Source organism: Trichomycterus rosablanca, chromosome 25 (assembly GCF_030014385.1).
Source record: "Trichomycterus rosablanca isolate fTriRos1 chromosome 25, fTriRos1.hap1, whole genome shotgun sequence".
NCBI classification, from domain to species: Eukaryota; Metazoa; Chordata; class Actinopteri; order Siluriformes; family Trichomycteridae; genus Trichomycterus; species Trichomycterus rosablanca.
This window is the reverse complement of record NC_086012.1, coordinates 13,685,031-13,709,204: the sequence shown is the minus strand read 5'-3', so window position 1 is coordinate 13,709,204 and position 24,174 is coordinate 13,685,031.

Here is a 24,174-nt window from a genome sequence, read left to right as displayed (position 1 = left end):
ACAATTCTTATTTTTAAACTTTTATTCTTTAATACTGAGGGAAAAACCTGATTTTTTCCATGCCAAAATACCATTGGAATATACAGCATAGAATAAACCTCAGTAGCATTGCAAGTTTTTACTTATTTTGAAACTTCAATAGCTTTTTAAATATTTATCAAATTTCTCTAAAACATGTTTTATTGTATCAAGAAAAGACCCACATTACTCACTACAGTTTTTATTTTTAAACTTTTATTCTTTAATACTGAAGAAAAACCTGATTTTATCCATGCCAAAATACCATTGGAATATACAGCATATCAAAAACCTCAGTAGCATTTCAAGTTTTTAGCTATTTTGAAACCTCAATAGCTTTTAAAATATTTACCAAATTTTTCTAAAACACAATTTATTGTATCAAGAAAAACCCACATTACACACTACAATTCTTATTTTTAAACTTTTATTCTTTAATACTGAGGGAAAAACCTGATTTTTTCCATGCCAAAATACCATTGGAATATACAGCATAGAATAAACCTCAGTAGCATTGCAAGTTTTTACTTATTTTGAAACTTCAATAGCTTTTTAAATATTTATCAAATTTCTCTAAAACATGTTTTATTGTATCAAGAAAAGACCCACATTACTCACTACAGTTTTTATTTTTAAACTTTTATTCTTTAATACTGAAGAAAAACCTGATTTTATCCATGCCAAAATACCATTGGAATATACAGCATATCAAAAACCTCAGTAGCATTGCAAGTTTTTAGCTATTTTTAAACCTCAATAGCTTTTAAAATATTTACCAAATTTCTCTAAAACACATTTTATTGTCTCAAGAAAAACCCACATTACACACTACAATTTTTATTTTTAAACCTTTATTCTTTAATACTGAGGAAAAACCTGATTTTATCCATGCCAAAATACCATTGGAATATACAGCATATCAAAAACCTCAGTAGCATTGGAAATTTTTAGCTATTTTTAAACCTCAATAGCTTTTAAAATATTTACCAAATTTCTCTAAAACACGTTTTATTGTCTCAAGAAAAACCCACATTACACACTACAATTTTTATTTTTAAACTTTTATTCTTTAATACTGAGGAAAAAAACAGATTTTTTCCATGCCAAAATACCGTTGGAATATACAGCATAGCAAAAACCTCAGTAGCATTTCAAGTTTTTAGCTATTTTGAAATCTCAATAGCTTTTAAAATATTTACCAAATTTTTCTAAAACACAATTTATTGTATCAAGAAAAACCCACATTACACACTACAATTCTTATTTTTAAACTTTTATTCTTTATTACTGAGGAAAAAACCAGATTTTTTCAATGCCAAAATACCATTGGAATATACAGCATAGCAAAAACCTCAGTAGCATTGCAAGTTTTTACTTATTTTGAAACTTCAATAGCTTTTTAAATATTTATCAAATTTCTCTAAAACACATTTTATTGTATCAAGAAAAACCCACATTACTCACTACAGTTTTTATTTTTAAACTTTTATTCTTTAATACTGAAGAAAAACCTGATTTTATCCATGCCAAAATACCATTGGAATATACAGCATAGCAAAAACCTCAGTAGCATTTCAAGTTTTTAGCTATTTTTAAACATCGATAGCTTTTAAAATATTTACCAAATTTCTCTAAAGCACGTTTTATTGTCTCAAAAAAAACCCACATTACACACTACAATTTTTATTTTTAAACTTTTATTCTTTAATACTGAGGAAAAACCTGATTGTATCCATGCCAAAATACCATTGGAATATACAGCATATCAAAAACCTCAGTAGCATTGCAAGTTTTTACTTATTTTGAAACCTCAATAGCTTTTAAAATATTTACCAAATTTTTCTAAAACACGTTTTATTGTATTAAGAAAAACCCACATTACACACTACAATTTTTATTTTTAAACTTTTATTCTTTAATACTGAGGAAAAACCTGATTTTATCCCTGCCAAAATACCGTTGGAATATACAGCATAGCAAAAACCTCAGTAGCATTGCAAGTTTTTACTTATTTTGAAACTTCAATAGCTTTTTAAATATTTATCAAAATTCTCTAAAACACGTTTTATTGTATCAAGAAAAACCCACATTACTCACTACAGTTTTTATTTTTAAACTTTTATTCTTTAATACTAAAGAAAAACCTGATTTTATCCATGCCAAAATACCATTGGAATATACAGCATAGCAAAAACCTCAGTAGCATTTCAAGTTTTTAGCTATTTTTAAACATCGATAGCTTTTAAAATATTTACCAAATTTCTCTAAAACACGTTTTATTGTCTCAAGAAAAACCCACATTACACACTACAATTTTTATTTTCAAACTTTTATTCTTTAATACTGAAGAAAAAACTGATTGTATCCATGCCAAAATACCATTGGAATATACAGCATAGCAAAAACCTCAGTAGCATTTCAAGTTTTTAGCTATTTTTAAACATCGATAGCTTTTAAAATATTTACCAAATTTCTCTAAAACACATTTTATTGTCTCAAGAAAAACCCACATTACACACTACAATTTTTATTTTTAAACTTTTATTCTTTAATACTGAGGAAAAACCTGATTTTATCCATGCCAAAATACCATTGGAATATACAGCATATCAAAAACCTCAGTAGCATTGGAAATTTTTAGCTATTTTTAAACCTCAATAGCTTTTAAAATATTTACCAAATTTCTCTAAAACACGTTTTATTGTCTCAAGAAAAACCCACATTACACACTACAATTTTTATTTTTAAACTTTTATTCTTTAATACTGAGGAAAAAACCAGATTTTTTCCATGCCAAAATACCGTTGGAATATACAGCATAGCAAAAACCTCAGTAGCATTGCAAGTTTTTACTTATTTTGAAACTTCAATAGCTTTTTAAATATTTATCAAATTTCTCTAAAACACGTTTTATTGTATCAAGAAAAACCCACATTACTCACTACAGTTTTTATTTTTAAACTTTTATTCTTTAATACTGAAGAAAAACCTGATTTTATCCATGCCAAAATACCATTGGAATATACAGCATAGGAAAAACCTCAGTAGCATTTCAAGTTTTTAGCTATTTTTAAACATCGATAGCTTTTAAAATATTTACCAAATTTCTCTAAAACACGTTTTATTGTCTCAAGAAAAACCCACATTACACACTACAGTTTTTATTTTCAAACTTTTATTCTTTAATACTTAAGAAAAAACTGATTGTATCCATGCCAAAATACCATTGGAATATACAGCATAGCAAAAACCTCAGTAGCATTTCAAGTTTTTAGCTATTTTGAAATCTCAATAGCTTTTAAAATATTTACCAAATTTTTCTAAAACACAATTTATTGTATCAAGAAAAACCCACATTACACACTACAATTCTTATTTTTAAACTTTTATTCTTTATTACTGAGGAAAAAACCTGATTTTATCCATGCCAAAATACCATTGGAATATACAGCATAGCAAAAACCTCAGTAGCATTTCAAGTTTTTAGCTATTTTTAAACATCGATAGCTTTTAAAATATTTACCAAATTTTTCTAAAACACGTTTTATTGTATCAAGAAAAACCCACATTACACACTACAATTTTTATTTTTAAACTTTTATTCTTCAATACTGAAAAAAAAACTGATTGTATCCATGCCAAAATACCATTGGAATATACAGCATAGCAAAAACCTCAGTAGCATTGCAAGTTTTTAGCTATTTTTAAACTTCGATAGCTTTTAAAATATTTACCAAATTTTTCTAAAACACATTTTATTGTATCAAGAAAAACCCACATTACACACTACAATTTTTTATTTTTAAACTTTTATTATTTAATACTGAGGAAAAACCTGATTTTATCCATGCCAAAATACCATTGGAATATACAGCATAGCAAAAACCTCAGTAGCATTGCAAGTTTTTACTTATTTTGAAACTTCAATAGCTTTTTAAATATTTATCCAATTTCTCTAAAACACATTTTATTGTATCAAGAAAAACCCACATTACTCACTACAGTTTTTATTTTTAAACTTTTATTCTTTAATACTGAAGAAAAACCTGATTTTATCCATGCCAAAATACCATTGGAATATACAGCATTGCAAAAACCTCAGTAGCATTTCAAGTTTTTAGCTATTTTTAAACATCGATAGCTTTTAAAATATTTACCAAATTTCTCTAAAACACGTTTTATTGTCTCAAGAAAAACCCACATTACACACTACAATTTTTATTTTTAAACTTTTATTCTTCAATACTGAAAAAAAAACTGATTGTATCCATGCCAAAATACCATTGGAATATACAGCATAGCAAAAACCTCAGTAGCATTGCAAGTTTTTAGCTATTTTTAAACATCGATAGCTTTTAAAATATTTACCAAATTTCTCTAAAACACGTTTTATTGTCTCAAGAAAAACCCACATTACACACTACAATTCTTATTTTTAAACTTTTATTCTTTAATACTGAGGAAAAAACCAGATTTTTTCCATGCCAAAATACCATTGGAATATACAGCATAGCAAAAACCTCAGTAGCATTTCAAGTTTTTAGCTATTTTGAAATCTCAATAGCTTTTAAAATATTTACCAAATTTTTCTAAAACACAATTTATTGTATCAAGAAAAACCTACATTACACACTACAATTCTTATTTTTAAACTTTTATTCTTTATTACTGAGGAAAAAACCTGATTTTATCCATGCCAAAATACCATTGGAATATACAGCATAGCAAAAACCTCAGTAGCATTTCAAGTTTTTAGCTATTTTTAAACATCGATAGCTTTTAAAATATTTACCAAATTTTTCTAAAACACGTTTTATTGTATCAAGAAAAACCCACATTACACACTACAATTTTTATTTTTAAACTTTTATTCTTCAATACTGAAAAAAAAACTGATTGTATCCATGCCAAAATACCATTGGAATATACAGCATAGCAAAAACCTCAGTAGCATTGCAAGTTTTTAGCTATTTTTAAACTTCGATAGCTTTTAAAATATTTACCAAATTTTTCTAAAACACATTTTATTGTATCAAGAAAAACCCACATTACACACTACAATTTTTTATTTTTAAACTTTTATTATTTAATACTGAGGAAAAACCTGATTTTATCCATGCCAAAATACCATTGGAATATACAGCATAGCAAAAACCTCAGTAGCATTGCAAGTTTTTACTTATTTTGAAACTTCAATAGCTTTTTAAATATTTATCCAATTTCTCTAAAACACATTTTATTGTATCAAGAAAAACAATTTTTTATTTTTAAACTTTTATTCTTTAATACTGAAGAAAAACCTGATTTTATCCATGCCAAAATACCATTGGAATATACAGCATTGCAAAAACCTCAGTAGCATTTCAAGTTTTTAGCTATTTTTAAACATCGATAGCTTTTAAAATATTTACCAAATTTCTCTAAAACACGTTTTATTGTCTCAAGAAAAACCCACATTACACACTACAATTTTTATTTTTAAACTTTTATTCTTCAATACTGAAAAAAAAACTGATTGTATCCATGCCAAAATACCATTGGAATATACAGCATAGCAAAAACCTCAGTAGCATTGCAAGTTTTTAGCTATTTTTAAACATCGATAGCTTTTAAAATATTTACCAAATTTCTCTAAAACACGTTTTATTGTCTCAAGAAAAACCCACATTACACACTACAATTCTTATTTTTAAACTTTTATTCTTTAATACTGAGGAAAAAACCAGATTTTTTCCATGCCAAAATACCATTGGAATATACAGCATAGCAAAAACCTCAGTAGCATTTCAAGTTTTTAGCTATTTTGAAATCTCAATAGCTTTTAAAATATTTACCAAATTTTTCTAAAACACAATTTATTGTATCAAGAAAAACCTACATTACACACTACAATTCTTATTTTTAAACTTTTATTCTTTATTACTGAGGAAAAAACCTGATTTTATCCATGCCAAAATACCATTGGAATATACAGCATAGCAAAAACCTCAGTAGCATTTCAAGTTTTTAGCTATTTTTAAACATCGATAGCTTTTAAAATATTTACCAAATTTTTCTAAAACACGTTTTATTGTATCAAGAAAAACCCACATTACACACTACAATTTTTATTTTTAAACTTTTATTCTTCAATACTGAAAAAAAAACTGATTGTATCCATGCCAAAATACCATTGGAATATACAGCATAGCAAAAACCTCAGTAGCATTGCAAGTTTTTAGCTATTTTTAAACTTCGATAGCTTTTAAAATATTTACCAAATTTTTCTAAAACACATTTTATTGTATCAAGAAAAACCCACATTACACACTACAATTTTTTATTTTTAAACTTTTATTATTTAATACTGAGGAAAAACCTGATTTTATCCATGCCAAAATACCATTGGAATATACAGCATAGCAAAAACCTCAGTAGCATTGCAAGTTTTTACTTATTTTGAAACTTCAATAGCTTTTTAAATATTTATCCAATTTCTCTAAAACACATTTTATTGTATCAAGAAAAACCCACATTACTCACTACAGTTTTTATTTTTAAACTTTTATTCTTTAATACTGAAGAAAAACCTGATTTTATCCATGCCAAAATACCATTGGAATATACAGCATTGCAAAAACCTCAGTAGCATTTCAAGTTTTTAGCTATTTTTAAACATCGATAGCTTTTAAAATATTTACCAAATTTCTCTAAAACACGTTTTATTGTCTCAAGAAAAACCCACATTACACACTACAATTTTTATTTTTAAACTTTTATTCTTCAATACTGAAAAAAAAACTGATTGTATCCATGCCAAAATACCATTGGAATATACAGCATAGCAAAAACCTCAGTAGCATTGCAAGTTTTTAGCTATTTTTAAACATCGATAGCTTTTAAAATATTTACCAAATTTCTCTAAAACACGTTTTATTGTCTCAAGAAAAACCCACATTACACACTACAATTCTTATTTTTAAACTTTTATTCTTTAATACTGAGGAAAAAACCAGATTTTTTCCATGCCAAAATACCATTGGAATATACAGCATAGCATAAACCTCAGTAGCATTGCAAGTTTTTACTTATTTTGAAACTTCAATAGCTTTTTAAATATTTATCAAATTTCTCTAAAACATGTTTTATTGTATCAAGAAAAACCCACATTACTCACTACAGTTTTTATTTTTAAACTTTTATTCTTTAATACTGAAGAAAAACCTGATTGTATCCATGCCAAAATACCATTGGAATATACAGCATATCAAAAACCTCAGTAGCATTGCAAGTTTTTACTTATTTTGAAACCTCAATAGCTTTTAAAATATTTACCAAATTTTTCTAAAACACATTTTATTGTATCAAGAAAAACCCACATTACACACTACAATTTTTATTTTTAAACTTTTATTCTTCAATACTGAAAAAAAAACTGATTGTATCTATGCCAAAACACCATTGGAATATACAGCATTGCAAAAACTCCAGTAGCATTGCAAGTTTTTACTTATTTTGAAACTTCAATAGCTTTTAAAATATTTACCAAATTTCTCTAAAACACGTTTTATGGTCTCAATAAAAACCCACATTACACACTACAATTTTTATTTTTAAACTTTTATTCTTCAATACTGAAAAAAAAACTGATTGTATCCATGCCAAAATACCATTGGAATATACAGCATATCAAAAACCTCAGTAGCATTTCAAGTTTTTAGCTATTTTGAACCTTCAAAAGCTTTTAAAATATTTACCAAATTTCTCTAAAACACGTTTTATTGTCTCAAGAAAAACCCACATTACACACTACAATTTTTATTTTTAAACTTTTATTCTTCAATACTGAAAAAAAAACTGATTGTATCCATGCCAAAATACCATTGGAATATACAGCATAGCAAAAACCTCAGTAGCATTGCAAGTTTTTAGCTATTTTTAAACATCGATAGCTTTTAAAATATTTACCAAATTTCTCTAAAACACGTTTTATTGTCTCAAGAAAAACCCACATTACACACTACAATTCTTATTTTTAAACTTTTATTCTTTAATACTGAGGAAAAAACCAGATTTTTTCCATGCCAAAATACCATTGGAATATACAGCATAGCATAAACCTCAGTAGCATTGCAAGTTTTTACTTATTTTGAAACTTCAATAGCTTTTAAAATATTTACCAAATTTCTCTAAAACACGTTTTATTGTCTCAAGAAAAACCCACATTACACACTACAATTTTTATTTTTAAACTTTTATTCTTTAATACTGAGGAAAAACCTGATTTTATCCATGCCAAAATACCATTGGAATATACAGCATATCAAAAACCTCAGTAGCATTGCAAGTTTTTAGCTATTTTTAAACCTCAATAGCTTTTAAAATATTTACCAAATTTCTCTAAAACACATTTTATTGTCTCAAGAAAAACCCACATTACACACTACAATTTTTATTTTTAAACTTTTATTCTTTAATACTGAGGAAAAACCTGATTTTATCCATGCCAAAATACCATTGGAATATACAGCATATCAAAAACCTCAGTAGCATTGGAAATTTTTTGCTATTTTTAAACCTCAATAGCTTTTAAAATATTTACCAAATTTCTCTAAAACACGTTTTATTGTCTCAAGAAAAACCCACATTACACACTACAATTTTTATTTTTAAACTTTTATTCTTTAATACTGAGGAAAAAAACAGATTTTTTCCATGCCAAAATACCGTTGGAATATACAGCATAGCAAAAACCTCAGTAGCATTTCAAGTTTTTAGCTATTTTGAAATCTCAATAGCTTTTAAAATATTTACCAAATTTTTCTAAAACACAATTTATTGTATCAAGAAAAACCCACATTACACACTACAATTCTTATTTTTAAACTTTTATTCTTTATTACTGAGGAAAAAACCAGATTTTTTCAATGCCAAAATACCATTGGAATATACAGCATAGCAAAAACCTCAGTAGCATTGCAAGTTTTTACTTATTTTGAAACTTCAATAGCTTTTTAAATATTTATCAAATTTCTCTAAAACACATTTTATTGTATCAAGAAAAACCCACATTACTCACTACAGTTTTTATTTTTAAACTTTTATTCTTTAATACTGAAGAAAAACCTGATTTTATCCATGCCAAAATACCATTGGAATATACAGCATAGCAAAAACCTCAGTAGCATTTCAAGTTTTTAGCTATTTTTAAACATCGATAGCTTTTAAAATATTTACCAAATTTCTCTAAAGCACGTTTTATTGTCTAAAGAAAAACCCACATTACACACTACAATTTTTATTTTTAAACTTTTATTCTTTAATACTGAGGAAAAACCTGATTGTATCCATGCCAAAATACTATTGGAATATACAGCATATCAAAAACCTCAGTAGCATTGCAAGTTTTTACTTATTTTGAAACCTCAATAGCTTTTAAAATATTTATCAAAATTCTCTAAAACACGTTTTATTGTATCAAGAAAAACCCACATTACTCACTACAATTTTTATTTTCAAACTTTTATTCTTTAATACTGAAGAAAAAACTGATTGTATCCATGCCAAAATACCATTGGAATATACAGCATAGCAAAAACCTCAGTAGCATTGCAAGTTTTTACTTATTTTGAAACCTCAATAGCTTTTAAAATATTTACCAAATTTTTCTAAAACACGTTTTATTGTATCAAGAAAAACCCACATTACACACTACAATTTTTATTTTTAAACTTTTATTCTTTAATACTGAAAAAAAAACTGATTGTATCCATGCCAAAATACCATTGGAATATACAGCATAGCAAAAACCTCAGTAGCATTGCAAGTTTTTAGTTATTTGTATCCTTCGATAGCTTTTAAAATATTTACCAAATTGTTCTAAAAACATTTTATTGCATCAAGAAAAACCCACATTACACACTACAATTTTCATTTTCAAACTTTTATTCTTTAATACTGAAGAAAAAACTGATTTTATCCATGCCAAAATACCATTGGAATATACAGCATTGCAAAAACCTCAGTAGCATTGCAAGTTTTTACTTATTTTGAAACTTCAATAGCTTTTAAAATATTTACCAAATTTCTTTGAAACACGTTTTATGGTCTCAAGAAAAACCAACATTACACACTACAATTTTTATTTTTAAACTTTTATTCTTTAATACTGAGGAAAAACCTGATTTTATCCATGCCAAAATACCACTGGAATATACAGCATATCAAAAACCTCAGTAGCATTGCAAGTTTTTAGCTATTTTTAAACCTCAATAGCTTTTAAAATATTTACCAAATTTCTCTAAAACACGTTTTATTGTCTCAAGAAAAACCCACATTACACACTACAATTTTTATTTTTAAACTTTTATTCTTTAATACTGAGGAAAAAACCTGATTTTTTCCATGCCAAAATACCGTTGGAATATACAGCATAGCAAAAACCTCAGTAGCATTGCAAGTTTTTACTTATTTTGAAACTTCAATAGCTTTTTAAATATTTATCAAATTTCTCTAAAACACGTTTTATTGTATCAAGAAAAACCCACATTACTCACTACAGTTTTATTTTTTAACTTTTATTCTTTAATACTGAGAAAAACCTGATTTTATCCATGCCAAAATACCATTGGAATATACAGAATAGCAAAAACCTCAGTAGCATTTCAAGTTTTTAGCTATTTTTAAACTTCGATAGCTTTTAAAATATTTACCAAATTTCTCTAAAACACGTTTTATTGTCTCAAGAAAAACCCACATTACACACTACAATTTTTATTTTTAAACTTTTATTCTTTAATACTGAGGAAAAACCTGATTTTATCCATGCCAAAATACCATTGGAATATACAGCATATCAAAAACCTCAGTAGCATTGCAAGTTTTTACTTATTTTGAAACCTCAATAGCTTTTAAAATATTTACCAAATTTTTCTAAAACACGTTTTATTGTATCAAGAAAAACCCACATTACACACTACAATTTTTATTTTTAAACTTTTATTCTTTAATACTGAGGAAAAACCTAATTTTATCCATGCCAAAATACCGTTGGAATATACAGCATAGCAAAAACCTCAGTAGCATTGCAAGTTTTTACTTATTTTGAAACTTCAATAGCTTTTTAAATATTTATCAAAATTCTCTAAAACACGTTTTATTGTATCAAGAAAAACCCACTTTACTCAATACAGTTTTTATTTTTAAACTTTTATTCTTTAATACTAAAGAAAAACCTGATTTTATCAATGCCAAAATACCATTGGAATATACAGCATAGCAAAAACCTCAGTAGCATTTCAAGTTTTTAGCTATTTTTAAACATCGATAGCTTTTAAAATATTTACCAAATTTCTCTAAAACACGTTTTATTGTCTCAAGAAAAACCCACATTACACACTACAATTTTTATTTTCAAACTTTTATTCTTTAATACTGAAGAAAAAACTGATTGTATCCATGCCAAAATACCATTGGAATATACAGCATAGCAAAAACCTCAGTAGCATTTCAAGTTTTTAGCTATTTTGAAACCTCAATAGCTTTTAAAATATTTACCAAATTTTTCTAAAACACAATTTATTGTATCAAGAAAAACCCACATTACACACTACAATTCTTATTTTTAAACTTTTATTCTTTAATACTGAAGAAAAACCTGATTTTATCCATGCCAAAATACCATTGGAATATACAGAATAGCAAAAACCTCAGTAGCATTGCAAGTTTTTACTTATTTTGAAACCTCAATAGCTTTTAAAATATTTACCAAATTTTTCTAAAACACGTTTTATTGTATCAAGAAAAACCCACATTACACACTACAATTTTTATTTTTAAACTTTTATTCTTTAATACTGAGGAAAAACCTGATTTTATCCATGCCAAAATACCGTTGGAATATACAGCATAGCAAAAACCTCAGTAGCATTGCAAGTTTTTACTTATTTTGAAACTTCAATAGCTTTTTAAATATTTATCAAAATTCTCTAAAACACGTTTTATTGTATCAAGAAAAACCCACTTTACTCACTACAGTTTTTATTTTTAAACTTTTATTCTTTAATACTAAAGAAAAACCTGATTTTATCCATGCCAAAATACCATTGGAATATACAGCATAGCAAAAACCTCAGTAGCATTTCAAGTTTTTAGCTATTTTTAAACATCGATAGCTTTTAAAATATTTACCAAATTTCTCTAAAACACGTTTTATTGTCTCAAGAAAAACCCACATTACACACTACAATTTTTATTTTCAAACTTTTATTCTTTAATACTGAAGAAAAAACTGATTGTATCCATGCCAAAATACCATTGGAATATACAGCATAGCAAAAACCTCAGTAGCATTTCAAGTTTTTAGCTATTTAGAAACCTCAATAGCTTTTAAAATATTTACCAAATTTTTCTAAAACACAATTTATTGTATCAAGAAAAACCCACATTACACACTACAATTCTTATTTTTAAACTTTTATTCTTTAATACTGAGGGAAAAACCTGATTTTTTCCATGCCAAAATACCATTGGAATATACAGCATAGAATAAACCTCAGTAGCATTGCAAGTTTTTACTTATTTTGAAACTTCAATAGCTTTTTAAATATTTATCAAATTTCTCTAAAACATGTTTTATTGTATCAAGAAAAGACCCACATTACTCACTACAGTTTTTATTTTTAAACTTTTATTCTTTAATACTGAAGAAAAACCTGATTTTATCCATGCCAAAATACCATTGGAATATACAGAATAGCAAAAACCTCAGTAGCATTTCAAGTTTTTAGCTATTTTTAAACTTCGATAGCTTTTAAAATATTTACCAAATTTCTCTAAAACACGTTTTATTGTCTCAAGAAAAACCCACATTACACACTACAATTTTTATTTTTAAACTTTTATTCTTTAATACTGAGGAAAAACCTGATTTTATCCATGCCAAAATACCATTGGAATATACAGCATATCAAAAACCTCAGTAGCATTGCAAGTTTTTAGCTATTTTTAAACCTCAATAGCTTTTAAAATATTTACCAAATTTCTCTAAAACACATTTTATTGTCTCAAGAAAAACCCACATTACACACTACAATTTTTATTTTTAAACTTTTATTCTTTAATACTGAGGAAAAACCTGATTTTATCCATGCCAAAATACCATTGGAATATACAGCATATCAAAAACCTCAGTAGCATTGGAAATTTTTTGCTATTTTTAAACCTCAATAGCTTTTAAAATATTTACCAAATTTCTCTAAAACACGTTTTATTGTCTCAAGAAAAACCCACATTACACACTACAATTTTTATTTTTAAACTTTTATTCTTTAATACTGAGGAAAAAAACAGATTTTTTCCATGCCAAAATACCGTTGGAATATACAGCATAGCAAAAACCTCAGTAGCATTTCAAGTTTTTAGCTATTTTGAAATCTCAATAGCTTTTAAAATATTTACCAAATTTTTCTAAAACACAATTTATTGTATCAAGAAAAACCCACATTACACACTACAATTCTTATTTTTAAACTTTTATTCTTTATTACTGAGGAAAAAACCAGATTTTTTCAATGCCAAAATACCATTGGAATATACAGCATAGCAAAAACCTCAGTAGCATTGCAAGTTTTTACTTATTTTGAAACTTCAATAGCTTTTTAAATATTTATCAAATTTCTCTAAAACACATTTTATTGTATCAAGAAAAACCCACATTACTCACTACAGTTTTTATTTTTAAACTTTTATTCTTTAATACTGAAGAAAAACCTGATTTTATCCATGCCAAAATACCATTGGAATATACAGCATAGCAAAAACCTCAGTAGCATTTCAAGTTTTTAGCTATTTTTAAACATCGATAGCTTTTAAAATATTTACCAAATTTCTCTAAAGCACGTTTTATTGTATCAAGAAAAACCCACATTACACACTACAATTTTTATTTTTAAACTTTTATTCTTTAATACTGAGGAAAAACCTGATTGTATCCATGCCAAAATACCATTGGAATATACAGCATATCAAAAACCTCAGTAGCATTGCAAGTTTTTACTTATTTTGAAACCTCAATAGCTTTTAAAATATTTATCAAAATTCTCTAAAACACGTTTTATTGTATCAAGAAAAACCCACATTACTCACTACAATTTTTATTTTCAAACTTTTATTCTTTAATACTGAAGAAAAAACTGATTGTATCCATGCCAAAATACCATTGGAATATACAGCATAGCAAAAACCTCAGTAGCATTGCAAGTTTTTACTTATTTTGAAACCTCAATAGCTTTTAAAATATTTACCAAATTTTTCTAAAACACGTTTTATTGTATCAAGAAAAACCCACATTACACACTACAATTTTTATTTTTAAACTTTTATTCTTTAATACTGAAAAAAAAACTGATTGTATCCATGCCAAAATACCATTGGAATATACAGCATAGCAAAAACCTCAGTAGCATTGCAAGTTTTTAGTTATTTGTATCCTTCGATAGCTTTTAAAATATTTACCAAATTGTTCTAAAAACATTTTATTGCATCAAGAAAAACCCACATTACACACTACAATTTTCATTTTCAAACTTTTATTCTTTAATACTGAAGAAAAAACTGATTTTATCCATGCCAAAATACCATTGGAATATACAGCATTGCAAAAACCTCAGTAGCATTGCAAGTTTTTACTTATTTTGAAACTTCAATAGCTTTTAAAATATTTACCAAATTTCTTTGAAACACGTTTTATGGTCTCAAGAAAAACCAACATTACACACTACAATTTTTATTTTTAAACTTTTATTCTTTAATACTGAGGAAAAACCTGATTTTATCCATGCCAAAATACCACTGGAATATACAGCATATCAAAAACCTCAGTAGCATTGCAAGTTTTTAGCTATTTTTAAACCTCAATAGCTTTTAAAATATTTACCAAATTTCTCTAAAACACGTTTTATTGTCTCAAGAAAAACCCACATTACACACTACAATTTTTATTTTTAAACTTTTATTCTTTAATACTGAGGAAAAAACCTGATTTTTTCCATGCCAAAATACCGTTGGAATATACAGCATAGCAAAAACCTCAGTAGCATTGCAAGTTTTTACTTATTTTGAAACTTCAATAGCTTTTTAAATATTTATCAAATTTCTCTAAAACACGTTTTATTGTATCAAGAAAAACCCACATTACTCACTACAGTTTTTATTTTTAAACTTTTATTCTTTAATACTGAGAAAAACCTGATTTTATCCATGCCAAAATACCATTGGAATATACAGAATAGCAAAAACCTCAGTAGCATTTCAAGTTTTTAGCTATTTTTAAACTTCGATAGCTTTTAAAATATTTACCAAATTTCTCTAAAACACGTTTTATTGTCTCAAGAAAAACCCACATTACACACTACAATTTTTATTTTTAAACTTTTATTCTTTAATACTGAGGAAAAACCTGATTTTATCCATGCCAAAATACCATTGGAATATACAGCATATCAAAAACCTCAGTAGCATTGCAAGTTTTTACTTATTTTGAAACCTCAATAGCTTTTAAAATATTTACCAAATTTTTCTAAAACACGTTTTATTGTATCAAGAAAAACCCACATTACACACTACAATTTTTATTTTTAAACTTTTATTCTTTAATACTGAGGAAAAACCTAATTTTATCCATGCCAAAATACCGTTGGAATATACAGCATAGCAAAAACCTCAGTAGCATTGCAAGTTTTTACTTATTTTGAAACTTCAATAGCTTTTTAAATATTTATCAAAATTCTCTAAAACACGTTTTATTGTATCAAGAAAAACCCACTTTACTCACTACAGTTTTTATTTTTAAACTTTTATTCTTTAATACTAAAGAAAAACCTGATTTTATCCATGCCAAAATACCATTGGAATATACAGCATAGCAAAAACCTCAGTAGCATTTCAAGTTTTTAGCTATTTTTAAACATCGATAGCTTTTAAAATATTTACCAAATTTCTCTAAAACACGTTTTATTGTCTCAAGAAAAACCCACATTACACACTACAATTTTTATTTTCAAACTTTTATTCTTTAATACTGAAGAAAAAACTGATTGTATCCATGCCAAAATACCATTGGAATATACAGCATAGCAAAAACCTCAGTAGCATTTCAAGTTTTTAGCTATTTTGAAACCTCAATAGCTTTTAAAATATTTACCAAATTTTTCTAAAACACAATTTATTGTATCAAGAAAAACCCACGTTACACACTACAATTCTTATTTTTAAACTTTTATTCTTTAATACTGAGGGAAAAACCTGATTTTTTCCATGCCAAAATACCATTGGAATATACAGCATAGAATAAACCTCAGTAGCATTGCAAGTTTTTACTTATTTTGAAACTTCAATAGCTTTTTAAATATTTATCAAATTTCTCTAAAACATGTTTTATTGTATCAAGAAAAGACCCACATTACTCACTACAGTTTTTATTTTTAAACTTTTATTCTTTAATACTGAAGAAAAACCTGATTTTATCCATGCCAAAATACCATTGGAATATACAGCATATCAAAAACCTCAGTAGCATTTCAAGTTTTTAGCTATTTTGAAACCTCAATAGCTTTTAAAATATTTACCAAATTTTTCTAAAACACAATTTATTGTATCAAGAAAAACCCACATTACACACTACAATTCTTATTTTTAAACTTTTATTCTTTAATACTGAGGGAAAAACCTGATTTTTTCCATGCCAAAATACCATTGGAATATACAGCATAGAATAAACCTCAGTAGCATTGCAAGTTTTTACTTATTTTGAAACTTCAATAGCTTTTTAAATATTTATCAAATTTCTCTAAAACATGTTTTATTGTATCAAGAAAAGACCCACATTACTCACTACAGTTTTTATTTTTAAACTTTTATTCTTTAATACTGAAGAAAAACCTGATTTTATCCATGCCAAAATACCATTGGAATATACAGCATAGCAAAAACCTCAGTAGCATTTCAAGTTTTTAGCTATTTTTAAACATCGATAGCTTTTAAAATATTTACCAAATTTCTCTAAAACACGTTTTATTGTCTCAAGAAAAACCCACATTACACACTACAATTTTTATTTTCAAACTTTTATTCTTTAATACTGAAGAAAAAACTGATTGTATCCATGCCAAAATACCATTGGAATATACAGCATAGCAAAAACCTCAGTAGCATTTCAAGTTTTTAGCTATTTTGAAACCTCAATAGCTTTTAAAATATTTACCAAATTTTTCTAAAACACAATTTATTGTATCAAGAAAAACCCACATTACACACTACAATTCTTATTTTTAAACTTTTATTCTTTAATACTGAGGGAAAAACCTGATTTTTTCCATGCCAAAATACCATTGGAATATACAGCATAGAATAAACCTCAGTAGCATTGCAAGTTTTTACTTATTTTGAAACTTCAATAGCTTTTTAAATATTTATCAAATTTCTCTAAAACATGTTTTATTGTATCAAGAAAAGACCCACATTACTCACTACAGTTTTTATTTTTAAACTTTTATTCTTTAATACTGAAGAAAAACCTGATTTTATCCATGCCAAAATACCATTGGAATATACAGCATATCAAAAACCTCAGTAGCATTTCAAGTTTTTAGCTATTTTGAAACCTCAATAGCTTTTAAAATATTTACCAAATTTTTCTAAAACACAATTTATTGTATCAAGAAAAACCCACATTACACACTACAATTCTTATTTTTAAACTTTTATTCTTTAATACTGAGGGAAAAACCTGATTTTTTCCATGCCAAAATACCATTGGAATATACAGCATAGAATAAACCTCAGTAGCATTGCAAGTTTTTACTTATTTTGAAACTTCAATAGCTTTTTAAATATTTATCAAATTTCTCTAAAACATGTTTTATTGTATCAAGAAAAGACCCACATTACTCACTACAGTTTTTATTTTTAAACTTTTATTCTTTAATACTGAAGAAAAACCTGATTTTATCCATGCCAAAATACCATTGGAATATACAGCATATCAAAAACCTCAGTAGCATTGCAAGTTTTTAGCTATTTTTAAACCTCAATAGCTTTTAAAATATTTACCAAATTTCTCTAAAACACATTTTATTGTCTCAAGAAAAACCCACATTACACACTACAATTTTTATTTTTAAACTTTTATTCTTTAATACTGAGGAAAAACCTGATTTTATCCATGCCAAAATACCATTGGAATATACAGCATATCAAAAACCTCAGTAGCATTGGAAATTTTTAGCTATTTTTAAACCTCAATAGCTTTTAAAATATTTACCAAATTTCTCTAAAACACGTTTTATTGTCTCAAGAAAAACCCACATTACACACTACAATTTTTATTTTTAAACTTTTATTCTTTAATACTGAGGAAAAAAACAGATTTTTTCCATGCCAAAATACCGTTGGAATATACAGCATAGCAAAAACCTCAGTAGCATTTCAAGTTTTTAGCTATTTTGAAATCTCAATAGCTTTTAAAATATTTACCAAATTTTTCTAAAACACAATTTATTGTATCAAGAAAAACCCACATTACACACTACAATTCTTATTTTTAAACTTTTATTCTTTATTACTGAGGAAAAAACCAGATTTTTTCAATGCCAAAATACCATTGGAATATACAGCATAGCAAAAACCTCAGTAGCATTGCAAGTTTTTACTTATTTTGAAACTTCAATAGCTTTTTAAATATTTATCAAATTTCTCTAAAACACATTTTATTGTATCAAGAAAAACCCACATTACTCACTACAGTTTTTATTTTTAAACTTTTATTCTTTAATACTGAAGAAAAACCTGATTTTATCCATGCCAAAATACCATTGGAATATACAGCATAGCAAAAACCTCAGTAGCATTTCAAGTTTTTAGCTATTTTTAAACATCGATAGCTTTTAAAATATTTACCAAATTTCTCTAAAGCACGTTTTATTGTCTCAAAAAAAACCCACATTACACACTACAATTTTTATTTTTAAACTTTTATTCTTTAATACTGAGGAAAAACCTGATTGTATCCATGCCAAAATACCATTGGAATATACAGCATATCAAAAACCTCAGTAGCATTGCAAGTTTTTACTTATTTTGAAACCTCAATAGCTTTTAAAATATTTACCAAATTTTTCTAAAACACGTTTTATTGTATTAAGAAAAACCCACATTACACACTACAATTTTTATTTTTAAACTTTTATTCTTTAATACTGAGGAAAAACCTGATTTTATCCCTGCCAAAATACCGTTGGAATATACAGCATAGCAAAAACCTCAGTAGCATTGCAAGTTTTTACTTATTTTGAAACTTCAATAGCTTTTTAAATATTTATCAAAATTCTCTAAAACACGTTTTATTGTATCAAGAAAAACCCACATTACTCACTACAGTTTTTATTTTTAAACTTTTATTCTTTAATACTAAAGAAAAACCTGATTTTATCCATGCCAAAATACCATTGGAATATACAGCATAGCAAAAACCTCAGTAGCATTTCAAGTTTTTAGCTATTTTTAAACATCGATAGCTTTTAAAATATTTACCAAATTTCTCTAAAACACGTTTTATTGTCTCAAGAAAAACCCACATTACACACTACAATTTTTATATTCAAACTTTTATTCTTTAATACTGAAGAAAAAACTGATTGTATCCATGCCAAAATACCATTGGAATATACAGCATAGCAAAAACCTCAGTAGCATTTCAAGTTTTTAGCTATTTTTAAACATCGATAGCTTTTAAAATATTTACCAAATTTCTCTAAAACACGTTTTATTGTCTCAAGAAAAACCCACATTACACACTACAATTTTTATTTTTAAACTTTTATTCTTTAATACTGAGGAAAAACCTGATTTTATCCATGCCAAAATACCGTTGGAATATACAGCATAGCAAAAACCTCAGTAGCATTGCAAGTTTTTACTTATTTTGAAACTTCAATAGCTTTTTAAATATTTATCAAATTTCTCTAAAACATGTTTTATTGTATCAAGAAAAAACCCACATTACTCACTACAGTTTTTATTTTTAAACTTTTATTCTTTAATACTGAGGAAAAACCTGATTTTATCCATGCCAAAATACCATTGGAATATACAGCATATCAAAAACCTCAGTAGCATTGCAAGTTTTTAGCTATTTTTAAACCTCAATAGCTTTTAAAATATTTACCAAATTTCTCTAAAACACATTTTATTGTCTCAAGAAAAACCCACATTACACACTACAATTTTTATTTTTAAACTTTTATTCTTTAATACTGAGGAAAAACCTGATTTTATCCATGCCAAAATACCATTGGAATATACAGCATATCAAAAACCTCAGTAGCATTGGAAATTTTTAGCTATTTTTAAACCTCAATAGCTTTTAAAATATTTACCAAATTTCTCTAAAACACGTTTTATTGTCTCAAGAAAAACCCACATTACACACTACAATTTTTATTTTTAAACTTTTATTCTTTAATACTGAGGAAAAAACCAGATTTTTTCCATGCCAAAATACCGTTGGAATATACAGCATAGCAAAAACCTCAGTAGCATTGCAAGTTTTTACTTATTTTGAAACTTCAATAGCTTTTTAAATATTTATCAAATTTCTCTAAAACACGTTTTATTGTATCAAGAAAAACCCACATTACTCACTACAGTTTTTATTTTTAAACTTTTATTCTTTAATACTGAAGAAAAACCTGATTTTATCCATGCCAAAATACCATTGGAATATACAGCATAGGAAAAACCTCAGTAGCATTTCAAGTTTTTAGCTATTTTTAAACATCGATAGCTTTTAAAATATTTACCAAATTTCTCTAAAACACGTTTTATTGTCTCAAGAAAAACCCACATTACACACTACAGTTTTTATTTTCAAACTTTTATTCTTTAATACTTAAGAAAAAACTGATTGTATCCATGCCAAAATACCATTGGAATATACAGCATAGCAAAAACCTCAGTAGCATTTCAAGTTTTTAGCTATTTTGAAATCTCAATAGCTTTTAAAATATTTACCAAATTTTTCTAAAACACAATTTATTGTATCAAGAAAAACCCACATTACACACTACAATTCTTATTTTTAAACTTTTATTCTTTATTACTGAGGAAAAAACCTGATTTTATCCATGCCAAAATACCATTGGAATATACAGCATAGCAAAAACCTCAGTAGCATTTCAAGTTTTTAGCTATTTTTAAACATCGATAGCTTTTAAAATATTTACCAAATTTTTCTAAAACACGTTTTATTGTATCAAGAAAAACCCACATTACACACTACAATTTTTATTTTTAAACTTTTATTCTTCAATACTGAAAAAAAAACTGATTGTATCCATGCCAAAATACCATTGGAATATACAGCATAGCAAAAACCTCAGTAGCATTGCAAGTTTTTAGCTATTTTTAAACTTCGATAGCTTTTAAAATATTTACCAAATTTTTCTAAAACACATTTTATTGTATCAAGAAAAACCCACATTACACACTACAATTTTTTATTTTTAAACTTTTATTATTTAATACTGAGGAAAAACCTGATTTTATCCATGCCAAAATACCATTGGAATATACAGCATAGCAAAAACCTCAGTAGCATTGCAAGTTTTTACTTATTTTGAAACTTCAATAGCTTTTTAAATATTTATCCAATTTCTCTAAAACACATTTTATTGTATCAAGAAAAACCCACATTACTCACTACAGTTTTTATTTTTAAACTTTTATTCTTTAATACTGAAGAAAAACCTGATTTTATCCATGCCAAAATACCATTGGAATATACAGCATTGCAAAAACCTCAGTAGCATTTCAAGTTTTTAGCTATTTTTAAACATCGATAGCTTTTAAAATATTTACCAAATTTCTCTAAAACACGTTTTATTGTCTCAAGAAAAACCCACATTACACACTACAATTTTTATTTTTAAACTTTTATTCTTCAATACTGAAAAAAAAACTGATTGTATCCATGCCAAAATACCATTGGAATATACAGCATAGCAAAAACCTCAGTAGCATTGCAAGTTTTTAGCTATTTTTAAACATCGATAGCTTTTAAAATATTTACCAAATTTCTCTAAAACACGTTTTATTGTCTCAAGAAAAACCCACATTACACACTACAATTCTTATTTTTAAACTTTTATTCTTTAATACTGAGGAAAAAACCAGATTTTTTCCATGCCAAAATACCATTGGAATATACAGCATAGCAAAAACCTCAGTAGCATTTCAAGTTTTTAGCTATTTTGAAATCTCAATAGCTTTTAAAATATTTACCAAATTTTTCTAAAACACAATTTATTGTATCAAGAAAAACCCACATTACACACTACAATTCTTATTTTTAAACTTTTATTCTTTATTACTGAGGAAAAAACCTGATTTTATCCATGCCAAAATACCATTGGAATATACAGCATAGCAAAAACCTCAGTAGCATTTCAAGTTTTTAGCTATTTTTAAACATCGATAGCTTTTAAAATATTTACCAAATTTTTCTAAAACACGTTTTATTGTATCAAGAAAAACCCACATTACACACTACAATTTTTATTTTTAAACTTTTATTCTTCAATACTGAAAAAAAAACTGATTGTATCCATGCCAAAATACCATTGGAATATACAGCATAGCAAAAACCTCAGTAGCATTGCAAGTTTTTAGCTATTTTTAAACTTCGATAGCTTTTAAAATATTTACCAAATTTTTCTAAAACACATTTTATTGTATCAAGAAAAACCCACATTACACACTACAATTTTTTATTTTTAAACTTTTATTATTTAATACTGAGGAAAAACCTGATTTTATCCATGCCAAAATACCATTGGAATATACAGCATAACAAAAACCTCAGTAGCATTGCAAGTTTTTACTTATTTTGAAACCTCAATAGCTTTTAAAATATTTACCAAATTTTTCTAAAACACGTTTTATTGTATCAAGAAAAACCCACATTACACACTACAATTTTTATTTTTAAACTTTTATTCTTTAATACTGAGGAAAAAACCTGATTTTTTCCATGCCAAAATACCATTGGAATATACAGCATAGCAAAAACCTCAGTAGCATTGCAAGTTTTTACTTATTTTGAAACTTCAATAGCTTTTTAAATATTTATCAAATTTCTCTAAAACACGTTTTATTGTATCAAGAAAAACCCACATTACACACTACAATTTTTTTTTTCAAACTTTTATTCTTTAATACTGAAGAAAAAACTGATTGTATCCATGCCAAAATTCCATTGGAATATACAACATAGCAAAAACCTCAGTAGCATTGCAAGTTTTTTGCTATTTTTAAACTTCGATAGCTTTTAAAATATTTACCAAATTTCTCTAAAACACGTTTTATTGTATCAAGAAAAACCCACATTACACACTACAATTTTTATTTTCAAACTTTTATTCTTTAATACTGAAGAAAAAACTGATTGTATCCATGCCAAAATACCATTGGAATATACAGCATAGCAAAAACCTCAGTAGCATTGCAAGTTTTTAGTTATTTTTAAACTTCGATAGCTTTTAAAATATTTACCAAATTTTTCTAAAACACATTTTATTGTATCAAGAAGAACCCACATTACACACTACATTTTTCATTTTCAAACTTTTATTCTTTAATACTGAAGAAAAACCTGATTTTATCCATGCCAAAATTCCATTGGAATATACAGCATAGCAAAAACCTCAGTAGCATTGCAAGTTTTTAGCTATTTTTAAACTTCGATAACTTTTAAAATATTTACCAAATTTCTTTGAAACACGTTTTATGGTCTCAAGAAAAACCCACATTACACACTACAATTTTTATTTTTAAACTTTTATTATTTAATACTGAGGAAAAACCTGATTTTATCCATGCCAAAATACCATTGGAATATACAGCATAGCAAAAACCTCAGTAGCATTGCAAGTTTTTAGCTATTTTTAAACTTCGATAGCTTTTAAAATATTTACCAAATTTCTCTAAAACACGTTTTATTGTCTCAAGAAAAACCCACATTACACACTACAATTTTTATTTTCAAACTTTTATTCTTTAATACTGAAGAAAAAACTGATTGTATCCATGCCAAAATACCATTGGAATATACAGCATAGCAAAAAC